This window comes from Microtus ochrogaster, unplaced genomic scaffold (assembly GCF_000317375.1).
Source record: "Microtus ochrogaster isolate Prairie Vole_2 unplaced genomic scaffold, MicOch1.0 UNK21, whole genome shotgun sequence".
Taxonomy (NCBI): Eukaryota; Metazoa; Chordata; class Mammalia; order Rodentia; family Cricetidae; genus Microtus; species Microtus ochrogaster.
Genome location: NW_004949119.1, coordinates 3768734 through 3782046, shown reverse-complemented (window position 1 = coordinate 3782046; position 13313 = coordinate 3768734). Strand labels below are relative to the sequence as shown.

The 13313-nt window shown below is 44.0% G+C and overlaps 1 protein-coding gene across 1 annotated transcript in view; it reads right to left on the bottom strand.

Moving 5' to 3' along the window:
* The window catches only part of Lrmda (leucine rich melanocyte differentiation associated), a 1015195-nt gene that overhangs the window by 516710 nt on the left and 485172 nt on the right, over positions 1 to 13313 (bottom strand). The window lies entirely within an intron of this gene.

The following is a 13313-nucleotide window of genomic DNA, read 5'->3' as shown; positions in this document are numbered from 1 at the left end:
TGTTTGTATGCCAGAGGCTGACATCTAGTATCTTCCTCACTAACAACTTCCTATGTTATTGGGAAATAAGGTTTCCAATGAAGCTAGACTGGCTGGCCAGTTAGCTCGCAGGACCTTTCTTCACCCCGCAACACTGGGGCTACAGACGCCCACTGCCCTGCCTGACATTCTACCTGAGCAGGGATTGAACTCAGATCCTTCTGCTTGCAGAGCAAGCACTTTGTCACCTGAGCTATGTCCCCATTTCATGTCTTCAGAGGATGAAAAGAGACACTTGCATGTAAAATGATGGGCCCACTCCAACACAAATGCCTGTACATTTTATAATGTTCCCAACAGAGTAACAGGAAGTTGAATTGACTAGAATACTCTCTTCCCAAACCACCTTAACCAAGAATCACACAGCTACATACAGACCCATTTCATCCAATCTTGGCCCAACCATTGCTTAAAGAGAAGGGAATGGAGATTAAAGGAAGCCTTGATCTACTGACAGCCAGAAACTAAGGCGCTGCCCCAACAGCCCTTGGGACTGTACCCCACCCACCTATCTCTTGTATTCACCTTCATCAGTGGCATCCCCAGTCATGAAAATACATTTCTGTCACCAGTGCCATCTCTGGCAAGGCACAGGCTGCAGTTTTAGTTTATAAACCTGTACCTCGGATACCATCTCCTTTTTGCCCTCTGTACAAGCCCATAAACATTCCCAGCTCGGGCTCATGACGGGTTCTTTGCTCTAATGGAAGCTCCCTCCTGGATATCCCCAAAAGAGAAAGATGTGTCTGGTAAGTGGGAGAGGTCAGAGTCGAGCACAGCTATTTATTACCTATACTGCGACCAGATGGATCTAACTCATCCATCAAAGCCCTCGTCATCCTCATCACATTAGCCGCTTAGAAAAGCCTCCTGCTCTTTCCCCTCGTGGTCCAGCTCAGCCTCGGCTCTCCTCCCCTCTCCTCTCTCTCTCTCTCTCTCTCTCTCTCTCTCTCTCTCTCTCTCTCTCTCTCTCTCTCTTGCTCGCTTCCTTTCATGCACTTTCAGGAAAATGAACCCTCTCTAACCCCATTGCTGTTCTCCTTAAATCACGGCTACCCATCACTCTGAGGCTATTTTTAAACTTTACTTTTATCAATACTCATCCCGTAGCTCAGGGAGATATTAAAACTGTACTGGGGCAAGGAAGGGCGTTTCTGACACTTGCTCCCTCATTCATCAGCTCCTCATAGGCCCGTTGGTGACAATGAAAAGATTTCACAATGCCGCACAGCAGAAACTCATTCTCCTGCTCATCCATCACGCTCAACCTAGCAGCAGTTCCACTGACCTAATCTGCAATGGCTCGGCACCCGCCGGAGATTTCTTAAAGGCTCCCTTCATTGTTGTCCCTAACAAAGGCTAGGCCTGAGTCTTTCGATAAGAAGGCCAACCTGTGCAAGGATTAATGAAATAGCCCTTCATCTCCCGAATCCTGGGTTCGAAGACTGCAGACCAGTGAGCGAAGCTAAGCACCCACTCCCAGGCTGTCCTCAACACAGTCCAGTAACAGTCTTGCTGGACCTGGGGAAACACAGAGACCAATATGGGGTCACCAGAGGATGGAGGGCCCCAAACTGATTGCTTTCAGCAACCCATGCCTTCATTCATCGGCTGAGTTGTTTGTGCACTCGGCAAACCCCTTTGCATATCCACTATGTAATGAGCGCTGCTACAAGTGCTAGCACTGCAATGGTGAGAAGCTGAGGGATAATTCTAAGGACTTACTGCTCAGTCAGTGGGAGGGAAGGGAAAACATAACCAAATAGCAAAGATTTCAATGACAGCAGCTATGGCTGATTATAATCAAAATTACAAGAAAGGTATACAACAACTCAGCTAGAAACTACATCTCCCAGCTACCCCTGCAGCTCAGGGATGCCATGTGATAAAGACCCCACTAATGGATTAAGGCATTGTGTATAAGGTTGTTGCTATTGCCTTTATAAAGCAGATAACTATTTCCTGCTGCTATTTTTTGTTTTGTGTGATAGAACACAGACCTTAATGGGCCAACTTTTACCACGAAGACATGGAAACCTATTTAAGAGGCTGTCACAGGAACAGACTGGAGGGTCCCTGAATGACAGCAGGGAGGAGAAAGAGAAGAGGTATTACATGAACTTGAACTGTTCAGATCAAAGATCCCAACCTTGGCTTCAAGCAGTGAACTTGTGTAATGGAGGAAGTATAAACAGGGCCCAAATCTCCAAACCTATCTGGGCCTTCAGAGGTGTCTGAATGGAACTGCAGGATAACCCTGCAGGTCTCTGTGCATTTTGATGTTGGCCTCAGCCCCATTTAAACACCCAGGAGGGGGACAAATCAGGAGGAGACAAATGAGACTCACTTCAGAGACCCAAGAGACAAGCATGGTGAGCACACCCGATTGATTGAAGTTCACACACCATTTAGCCCGCCCCATCCAGCTTGTTCCTTGCTCAACAAAACAGGCTCTTCTCTCAGATGTTGTGGTTCTTAATGGTCCATGCCGGTCCCTATGCTTCCTAGTCCTTCACTGTTCTTGGACCAGTCCCTCTTCAAGTCTTTGGCATCTCCTGAGATCAAACACAGTTCTTTAACTGTAAGCATCCCATCTTGGCTTCTCTCTGACAAAACTTTCAGCATGGGACTAGGTAAACAATTTGCACTCAAAAATATCAACTAACTTGCATTGAGAGACTAAACAACATGGAGACACTGAGCGGGGAGACATTGTGCAAACAAAATATTAATGTTGAAAGCTCTGAGGTGCTGTGTCTTAGTCCTCCCACTGGAATCAAGTGATATAGGTTGTAGCTTTGTTTTTAAGGACATTTTTCATCAGCCTAGAGCTGCATGCCAGCTTACAGCGTGAGGTCTGCGATCAGGGGAAATAGTCTTTGGACCCTGGGCGCAGCACCCTGGTTCTGGCACTGCACTCAATATTCTGCCTCTGGGCTGAGATCTATATGCAAGGAATCATAAACAAAACCAGGTAATCTGTCAGGTGGACTCCTATTCTGCATTCTAACCTGCCAGGTACCTCAGCAATTAAATTCTGTGCATCTCTGGGTCTGCTGGTTTTGACTGTTCATGGTCTCCAAGGAGCTACCTAGAGTCTTTTGAGCCTGTCTATCCTCCAGCCACCGAAGGCAGGTCAAATCCCTTCCTTGTTTCAAATATCTGTCATTTCCCCATTGTGTATCAGCCAAAGAGGCACTTTGGGGGCCCACTCCACCTGGCAAATTTCTTATCCTTTAAAGTCCCCATACTACACAACACAAAATATAATCAGGGCAGCAACATCTCAGCATCTGGGAACTAGGGTGCACGAGTCTTGGGGGTATTTTAGATTCTTGATTATCACAATACACCTTGTGGAAACCATGACTGTGAGAACGACCCCAACAGTCTTCTGAGAAAATCCCTGAAGCTAGATTAAGCTACGACTCTGGACATTAATACATCATGACATTAAACAGCCATAAATATATTAACAACAATCTGACTGGATTTGACCACAAAGTGACATTCTTCTTCTTTTTTTTTTTTTTTTTGGTTTTTCAAGACAGGGTTTCTCTGTAGCTTTGAAGGCTGTCCTGGAACCAGCTCTTGTAGACCAGGCTGGCCTCAAACTCATAGAAATTTATCTGCCTCCTGAGTACTGGGATTAAAGGCGTGCACCACCACTGCCCAGCCTCAAAGTGACATTCTTTTTTTTCCGTTTATTTATTTATTAAAGATTTCTGTCTCTTCCCCGCCAGCTCCTCCCATTTCCCTCCCCCTCCCCCAATCAAGTTCCCCTCCTTTGCTGGGATAAAACCGGACTCAAAGTGACATTCTTAATCCAAGTAAAGAGACTTGCAACTCCACATTGGAACACCTTCAGGAATCAAAATTGCATCAACAGTGTACACAGGGGACAAGTGTGTCCTTGGTTCTGAGTAGGAAGCTAGGTGTTGCCCACCCTACTCCCAGGCAGGGCTGGTGGAGCCAACAGTGCAGCATCCATGAAAGAGTCTTCCCCCAAGGTCAAAAGCCAAAAGACCAACTCCAGATGCTTATTGCAAACCCTATACCTCCAGGAAGGCATAACCCTGTGCTTTTGTCCTATAAACTTCAGGGCATGACTCAGAATAGTACGATCTAATTGTTTCACATGACCTTAATTCTGCCTCGGTATCTTAGCAAACCTCCCATTCAAAAGGCAGTCTCCTTTACCTTGTGCTACGGTCTCCATTCCAATACTTTTGTACAGTGTGATGAGATAACACATGAGAATGAGGCAGACAGACAGACAGACAGACAGACACACACACACACACACACACAGAGAGAGAGAGAGAGAGAGAGAGAGAGAGAACACAAACATATCTAAAGCAAACAATTTCAGAATTTTTCTTCAACATTTATCTGCAAAATGGCCCATTTGATTCATGAACCTCTCTAATGTATATCATCAGTGACTGAAGGAGTTTTTTATATGATTTTTGACAATTTAACAAGTCCTCCTGACAAATTAAATGGTTGTGTTGACAACTTAACTGTACTGCCAATCAATATTTTCAATTACTTTCATTGTCATTCAGAAAAAATACAACATGAGGTCACACCGTGGTAAAACCCAGGAAAGAAAATAAAACGGAGAGCAATTGGCGGGGTGGGGGCCAGAGGTAGGGAGCGTGCAACCGGCAAAGCACAACACAGCATCCACAGGAGTGGAGGGCACCGGCCTGGAAAACGGAACCTCCCTTGAGGGACGTTCTCAGACTCCGCAATGAAGATTCTTCTCTTCCTATGAGCTATTTAAAAGTCATTAGATTTGGGCCAGAGATGTGTGCTGTCTTATTAGGAGGCCCCTCTCTCAAGCATGAGACAGCCACCATGGCAGCCACAGACCCCCTAGAAAGATCCTCAAGGACCACAGGTACAGCTCATAGCCTTTCCAAGGGTCGATTGGTCAGCCTGAAGAATTCAAGTCAGACACAATGAGCAGAGGTCGGCTTTCTTAAGCTTTCAAAGTGGGAAGCAGCAAATCAATATTTTCAAATGTGTATTTATCATGCAGGAACAAAGGTCACCCATAAAAAGTCAGGCAAACACAGAAATAGGCTAGCACTCTGCTGTCCACAGAGTAAAAATGGGCCAGATGACCTGCGGGTGAGGGAACATTTCACAAAGGATGGCTGTCTTTTAAATGATCGCCTGCAGGAAGGAATTCAGAAAGGTCTACTTAGTAATATGCAAAAAACTTCAATCCGGGAGATGGCTTGCTAGTGTCTCCCCCGGAGGTGTGATGCATCATTGCTACAAGCTGTTCCACAACACCGCCCCAGGCCTGTGCCCTCTGAGTCACTGTCTCTGCTCTATCTGCTTATGCTGTATGCTCTCAGCCCATCCTCTCTGGTCCTCAGGGCCCCCCTTGGGATTGATTCCAAGCTCCCAGACGCTGCCATCTACACACCCCCATCACCAGTCATCGAGCCTGAACTAGGGCTATCTTGTCATGCAAATGGTGCACATACTAAGTTCTTCAACATCCCTTGTTCAGTCTCCAATGGAAGCTGTAAGCAACCTTGGGAAAGAACAATGTCAACAACCTCAACACACAACACTGCAAATGAACCAGGTCTGGCCAACGATACCACTTCAACGTCCAGCTCCAAAGGGTGGGTAGAAGCAGCTGACAATGACCCATGGACAACACGATTCACTGAGACAGAATGATGAGCCCCTGGTGATGTCTCTACTAGGCTGTACAATCACAAAGTACTCCAAGGTGTGCCAGAAAGTCCTAGAAAAAAACATTAACTTGGGGAAATCAAGACTACTTCCCAGGCATGAGAAACAGTGCCTGGGAATCGTACATGGGTGATCCACCTCTAGCTTCATTCTTCACTCAGCACAACAGGAATTGCTGTGTGCTAAGGCTGGTGATACCAGGCTATAGAGAGGGAGACAGACTACTGTCCTTGGCGCTGGTGAGGCTTATCAGCTCAGAAGCCACAGAGATGTGACGGTTAGGTGAGCAGAATAACCAACAGTAAGATACTACCTTGGTTACTTTTATATTGCTGTGATAAAACATTATGACCAAGGCAGCTTATAAATGAAAGCATTTAGTTTGGCGATTACAATTTTTTTTTTTGAGGTGGAGCAGTTAGAGTCCACGATGGCTGAACAAAAGCTTGGTAGCAGGACAGCCAAGAGTTTACATCTTGATCCACAAGGAAGGTATATAGAGAAAGCTGACCGGGAATGGAACAAGCCTTTTGAAACTCAAAGCCCACTCCCAGTGGCACACTTCCACCAGTAAAGCCACACCTTTTTCCTTCCCAAACAGTTCTGTCAACACTGGAGACTAAGTATTCAACTATATGAGCCTATGGGGCCATTCTTAGTCACATGATGATATTCCATGGCCATATCATAATGCAAAATGCACAAAGTCCAACTTCAAAAATTTCCATAGTCTTTCACAATCTTGACACTATTTAAAAGTCTAATGTTCAAAGTCTTTTCTGAGAGTCAAAGAAAACTCCTAATTGCAACCCCTGTAAAATAAAAAAAGCAAACTATGTACTTTGATCACACAGTGTAACCCAATATGCATTACTACTCCAAAGTGGAGGAATAACGAGAAAACACTGGACCAAAGCAAGACTGAAATCCCCAGGGCAAACTCCAAATTCTACAGCTCTGTGCCTGATGTCAGAGGGCTTAGATGGTTCCGCCCTTCCAGCTGTGGTACCTACAGCATACTCCTTTTCCAGCTGTGGTACCTACAGCATACTCCTTTTCCAGCTGTGGTACCTACAGCATACTCCTTTTCCTTGGGATGTTCCTATTCCTTCTCTGCAGCTCTCGCTGGCAGATGTTTCACGATCCTGGCATCACCAACGTCTTGGGACCTTCAGTGCAATCCAGGCTTCACTTTCACGATGCATGCTATTGTCTCTCAGGACGTCCATTCATGCGTCCTTCATGACTCTGAAGCCAGAACCGCATGGATGATGCTGTCAAGTCTGACTACTGCCTACTTGGGATGTAGCCAGAAGCTTCAATTTGTTGTTGCTGCTTAGGAGCTGAAAATTTCTTAGTTTTGTTCTTTTTACAAGTCGGAACATTGTTGTGTGGGGTCTTTCCCTGAGGGTGCCACTCCCTTTATCCCACTGACCATCACAAATTATGCCCCCAACATTACATTTCCTGGTGCTGTTTTGCTCCTCAAACTGAATGTTTTATATTTCTTTTGACACACTTCCTGTTTTCTACAAGATCTGCATAAGAGTGGTTACTAATAACCACTGGACAGAGTTAAAAACAGGGTGTCCTGAACTCTCATCTGTCAAGGTAATTAGAGTACATATTTAAACATATGAGCCAGCAGGGCCGTTCTCATTCAGACTACTACAGGTACCAAGTGACCCCCAAAGAGAAGTTCAATTCAGGGAAATAGGAAACATATCCCAGGAGATGTGGTACTGATGTAAGGGACTTGAACTCTTCAACATTTGCAGAAGGGTGTTCTCCACACACCCCCAACAAAGCTCAACACTACCACATGGCAATCTTGCTGTGTCCCACACTTCTGCCCTTTCCCCAGCATTTTGGGGCAAGGTGAATATTCTCCCAGAGCTCAAGGAGACCGAGATGTGGAGTGGTGTCCTCGGGGTGCCCCTTCTGCAGCTACAGAGACCACAGGCTGCTTGAATCAAGCAAGCTTTCCTGAAGTGAGAACCCACAAAGTCTGGTCAATAATTTATTACGGGGTGCAATGGAAAAACAGACTGATGAATATAGGACGAGGAAGGTGCCACTGCTGATCTAGCTGCCATTGTCCTGCAGTTCTGCCCAAGGGTGAGGAGGACCAACTGAAAGGCTTGCTCCTGCTCCGACCGCCCAAGAGAGAAAGCGCACATTCTTTCCTCAGATTTATCCAGTCACATATCCAGAGAAAAACACCCCCATAGGGCTAGTCACCCCAAATTCCATTGACAAAAAGGAACTGAATTACCAGATCTCTGTCCCATCAGTCACAGCCCTGTATGCTGCATCTGCTGTACAGACCACGCCCACATTCATATGGAGGGCTCCAAAGCGTAAAGGGACCACACTTGGGCTTCGTAGGGACAGAGACACAGCAGTTCTACTTTTCCAGACTTTCTCCAGAGACTCTTAAATTATATCACATGATCTGCCCCTCTGCCCTTACCAAGGAAACCACTGGAGTCCATCTTCCTTCCTAGTTCTTTGACAACTGCCCTTTGAAGTACGGGAGCATCCTCTGGGACTCTAAGCATTTTTCTCATCCTTTTAAGACTTTTACAGGAAGCCCTCAGGGCTCAGACATTACGAGGCATCATGGAGCCAATCACTTGATTGCACTGTGGGAAGGCAAACTGATAGACCTTGGGATGGAAGCCCAGATTTATGGACTCTCAAGAGAAGCACCTCACAAAGCAAAGACTCACTAAAGAGAAATCTTTTGACCAAGTGCAAGCTGGTTCCAGTATTCTAGGATACCCTTAGCATATACACACTCAAATATCTCTGGTTTTTGTTTGTTTGTCTTTGCTTCAGATAACAAGCACTTTTTCAGTAAGGTATGATATAAGCATTAAAAAAAAATCAAAAATTGAAAGAGATAGGCAAGCATGTTGGTACATACTGGTAACGGTAGAGATAGAAGGGTACACAGAGTAGAAACCTGTTTCAAAAGGATAGAAAAGAGGAAAGAAATAAAAGAGAAAAAGAAAATCTAGATTCTGATACATTTATGTCAAAGTGTAATCGCTCTTTATTTCTCTCTCCTTCCCACCCTCCCCCTCTGCCTGGAATTTACAGTTTACACAGGAAAAATCAGGGTTCTCAAAACTGGTCCCATACTCACATTACAGGAAAAAAAAAACCCAACGGATTTGGCTCCGTTCTGTTAACCATCAGCAATTATCTTCCTGTCAAAGCTAAAGTTAACAAATTTCCCCATATCCAGAAAGGCTATATCACCAAGCGGACACCAGCATCATCTGACGGCGAGTAAATCATGAAAGCAGCCATGGTCCCTGACAGACAAATGTTCTGTCTCAGAAAATCCCAGCCTATCACTCAGAGGGGAAAGGTTCTCTCTGCCTGTCTCGCTGAGAAAAGAGTAAATGTTGCAGATTTGGTACATGCAGTGAAAGGCAAGTCCTAAATATGAGATTATTAATGGGCTGTACTCCACTATTTTTAATCTGTCGCCAATTTATGTTCATCTGTTTAGGCTGCCTTGTTGCCTGATGACCTAACAGAGAACACTAGAGTGCTATCCCTTGCTGTAATCAACACCAAGAACACAAGAACAATGTCTGTCAGCCTATCAAAGGGGAATGGCTTTGGCAAGAGCAGGGTTTTTTATAATGACGACTATGTATTAAAAGATACCACTAATATGCCCATCCTTACACTTAATGATAACGATCATCTCATGACCTGCTAGCTATGAGGATGTCTGTTCTTAGCCTGCCCAGGAAATAGTATTGCCTTGTCACTGGGAACTGGAACTTGACTATTACACCCCCAATAGCATCTCTTCCCTTTTGAAAGGACATGGTGTGACTAGTGTCAGGCTCCAAGCCTCACCCTACACTTTGAGTGAACTAACCACTCAGCCTCATGATCATCAACCACTAAGTAAGGGACTAGAACTTGAGACATCATGCAAACCCGACTGGGGAGATCTCATCTGTGGTACACGTATCACTGCATAATATATGTTCTTCAAAGCCTCTAGAAGCCACAGCTGAGGAGTGGGAATCCCACAAGATATCACTGCTCTCAATAAAAGTACCATCAGCCTGGGAGGATGAACTTACCTGTAGAATCCAATTGTCTACCAAGAACATTTCAACAACCAACTCTCAGATGCAGAAGAGACAGGCCACATTGTGGGAGATCTGTGGATTACCATAAGTCTCTCTGCAGAGTTGAGATGGCATTACCAGCTTAGTATGCTGATACCTTTAAATGCACATATGATTCTTTAAAAAATAGCTACTGACTGATTACCCATCTATCAAGCACTAACCAAGCACCTCTTCAAAGTGTGTGGCTCAGCTTTCACAGCGATGAAGAAAATGTGCCATTCTTCCTTTAAAGGGAGAACTTATAGATGTTCTCAAAGTCACTTGAACACAACATATATCCAAGACTCTGTTCCCCTCCTTCCATACCTGGACAGCTGTCGGTGGAGATCAGCCTCCCTCTCCCTCTCAGCTCCTGCCTACTTGCTGAGGACAGCCCACATCTTGACAAACATGATGCTATGTGTATATGTACAGACAAGTATAGCAAAAGAAATGAGCTCAGATGCCTCCACCATCACCCCATACCAGAAGCAGGCTGCATCAACGAGACTGGGTTTCAGTTCTTTGAGTCAATCTAACCACCAAATCAGTGTTCTCTCTAAGAAAAGGGCTGTGTAGCCAGGGTTCTTAAAGCTGACACATAATGTTGGTAAAGTCTTAGACATCAGGTTGAAGTACAGGTCATGGGTGATCCCATATGTGCAACATCACATAATTAAAAATTAGTAAGATATGAAGATGAATTGCAGAAGTGGAAAAACCATTCCCTCAGGCAGAGGAGAATCCCACTTAGAGGAAATATCTCACCTAAATTTCATGATGAAGTTAAAATGGTCCCAGTGAGTAAGGAGAGAAGGATCTAGAAGATTGACTGACTTCTAGGCCTGGTTTTACACCTAACCAGTCACATGACTTTGGGTAACTTTCCATTTCTCCATGTCTAGTGTTCTACATGATGTGAAGGCAATGAACCTGGAGTCTTAAGAAGTTTCTTCTAACCCAAAACATTATCATCCCGCTAATCTGTGGAGACCATCCGATATCCTCCTAAGAGTCTACACATGACTATGGAGAATGATAGGGACCATGAAAAGACAAGAACTCTGTGATGATTATGAAACATGAAAGATGCCTAGGCAAAAGAAACCAAGTTCAAAGACAAAGACAATGGGTAAGCAAGGCGTTTGCATCTTGGTAACTGTGCCTATGGGTTAGGAATGGAGTCAGCCATGAGGAACCAAGGAAACGCTTGGGATAGTAGGATTTTGGAAGTTCTGATTATCTGGATGGCCATTTGTAATAACATATTCTTGAAGCTTCTGTATCAGAAATGTAGGCATGAGGGCACTTTCCCAATTGTCACAAATGTGCACTAATTAAGGACCTCCAGTCTCAAAAGACCCAAGCTTCACTCTAATATTATTTGCATTGTGGCTTTGGGCACTTCAAAAGGATCACAGGAAGGAAGAGCCTAAAAGGGAGACTTTGTCCATCGAAATTTGGGAGGGGAATAGGAGTATCTTATGTCATTAATATGCCACTCACCTCATAAATATTCATTAAAATATCTCACGAGTCTATAGCAAAATCTGGGATACTGTTTTTCTACCTTTCTTTGATTCAGCCCACTCTGTATCTCTAGAGTGCACAAACATTTGCTTTTCTAAACAAACTTCACAACAACCGTCAGTCTCTCTTCACAGAATGCCCTCCTTCCATAAGCTAGGAACCAAGGAGAAACTCTTATTGTGGAATATTTCCATTTACCTACTTGTTGAATATCCACAGCTCAACCAAGAACTCAAGTGGGCAGCCTGAACAGCATTTCCCGAACAGTATTTTCCTCATCACACTCCTCTAAGAGGTTCTGAGACCGTTAACACATCCACAAATCAAATGCCAACAGCCAAATGAATCTGCCATTATCCTTCCTAGGATTTATGGCTGATCTACCAATTCCCTATCTGGTCCTAAATCTCCTACTTATGAGGGGAATGGCAGAAAGTCCCAGGCATAGCCACATGCTCTACATCTACCTGCATGTGGTAGGAACAGTTAGGGACTGGAAGGGGACTTCAGCATGGAAGTGCATGGACCTGGCATTGAATAGCTCGTGTGCAGAGAACTGGCCAAGTTCATATACTCTTATCTGAAGAGGACTTAGGGGAAGAGGATAAGCTAACATACCAAGAAGCCAACTATTTGTCCTCTCTGGTCCAAAAGCATTTAGTGGACCATTCTAGAGAAGAAAGCAATGTACATGCTGCCCGCAGGGATGCTACTTCTTCACCTGCCCTTACTGTTTCTCTACTCTCTAAAGCGGTTATTTTCTCATATCTTCCTTGCAAACTCTACCCAGTACCCTAGCATCTGAGCAGTCACACACTCCCGCAGACACAGAAAGGGACGTTCGCTGGGCCTATCAGGAGAAGTACTTAGATGAGTGTTAGAAACCTGCTTAGATATGTCTCAGAAACTTCAGCAATGTACCAGCAAGTGACTACAGTAAAGTCATGTCCTCTGTAGTCCTTGCTTGCCTATCTCTAAGATGGTGATCTGAACCAGACCAGATTGTTATAATCTGAAGATGGACAAGACATTTTTGACCCATAGAAATGATATTTTCCCTCGCTGATATTTAAATATCAATGCATGTACCTGCCATGAATAATGAAAAGATTTTGTAGAATACACTTGTATAACTAGTTTATCTGAGGAGATTTGAAATTCAACATCCAGAAATCCCAGAGCAGTTTATAGTAGACTGTGCCTCCCATAAATAAGAATTTTGAATTTTGAAACAATATCTTTTTAAAGAATTATGGAGAGATACTAGAGAGAAATAGGGAAGCAGCCAATACTAAATGGAAGTTTACCCCTAGCAAGAAAAGGCACAATGGATAAAATATAAAGAGGAAATGGCTATGCTATTGGCTGAAAGAATCAAGGGTGAATTTTGTCAATTATACAGGAGCAGGAAAGGAAAGTGAGAGATTGCTGAGGAGGACTACACAGACAAAATTACCATGAGCATTGAGGAAACCACAGCTAAGTTCTTGGGTGGCCCTGGGACATGGAAAGATTCAGGGGAAAGTAACAACCAGAAATCTGAAAGGAAGAAGCAGAGAGTCCAGATGCTGCTGCACAGAGAATTATGATTTGAATTCAACCAAGTCAACTGTCTGCCGAAAGAAAAAAACAAAAACAAAAACTCAGTGCACTTAAAGAGACAGAGCTACAAGGAGGGAAACTGACAAAGTCTGTTAGTCCCTGTAACATTATCGTTTAGCATGACATTTAATTGATATATTTTTAAATGCTACCCCATGAAGACCAAGACTTTGAAATTAAACACATTTTAATATATTAGAATAAACATGACTAAAGTCTCAAAGAAATTTATCTCTGTAATAAATAAACATATTAATAAAATGAACATTTCACAGA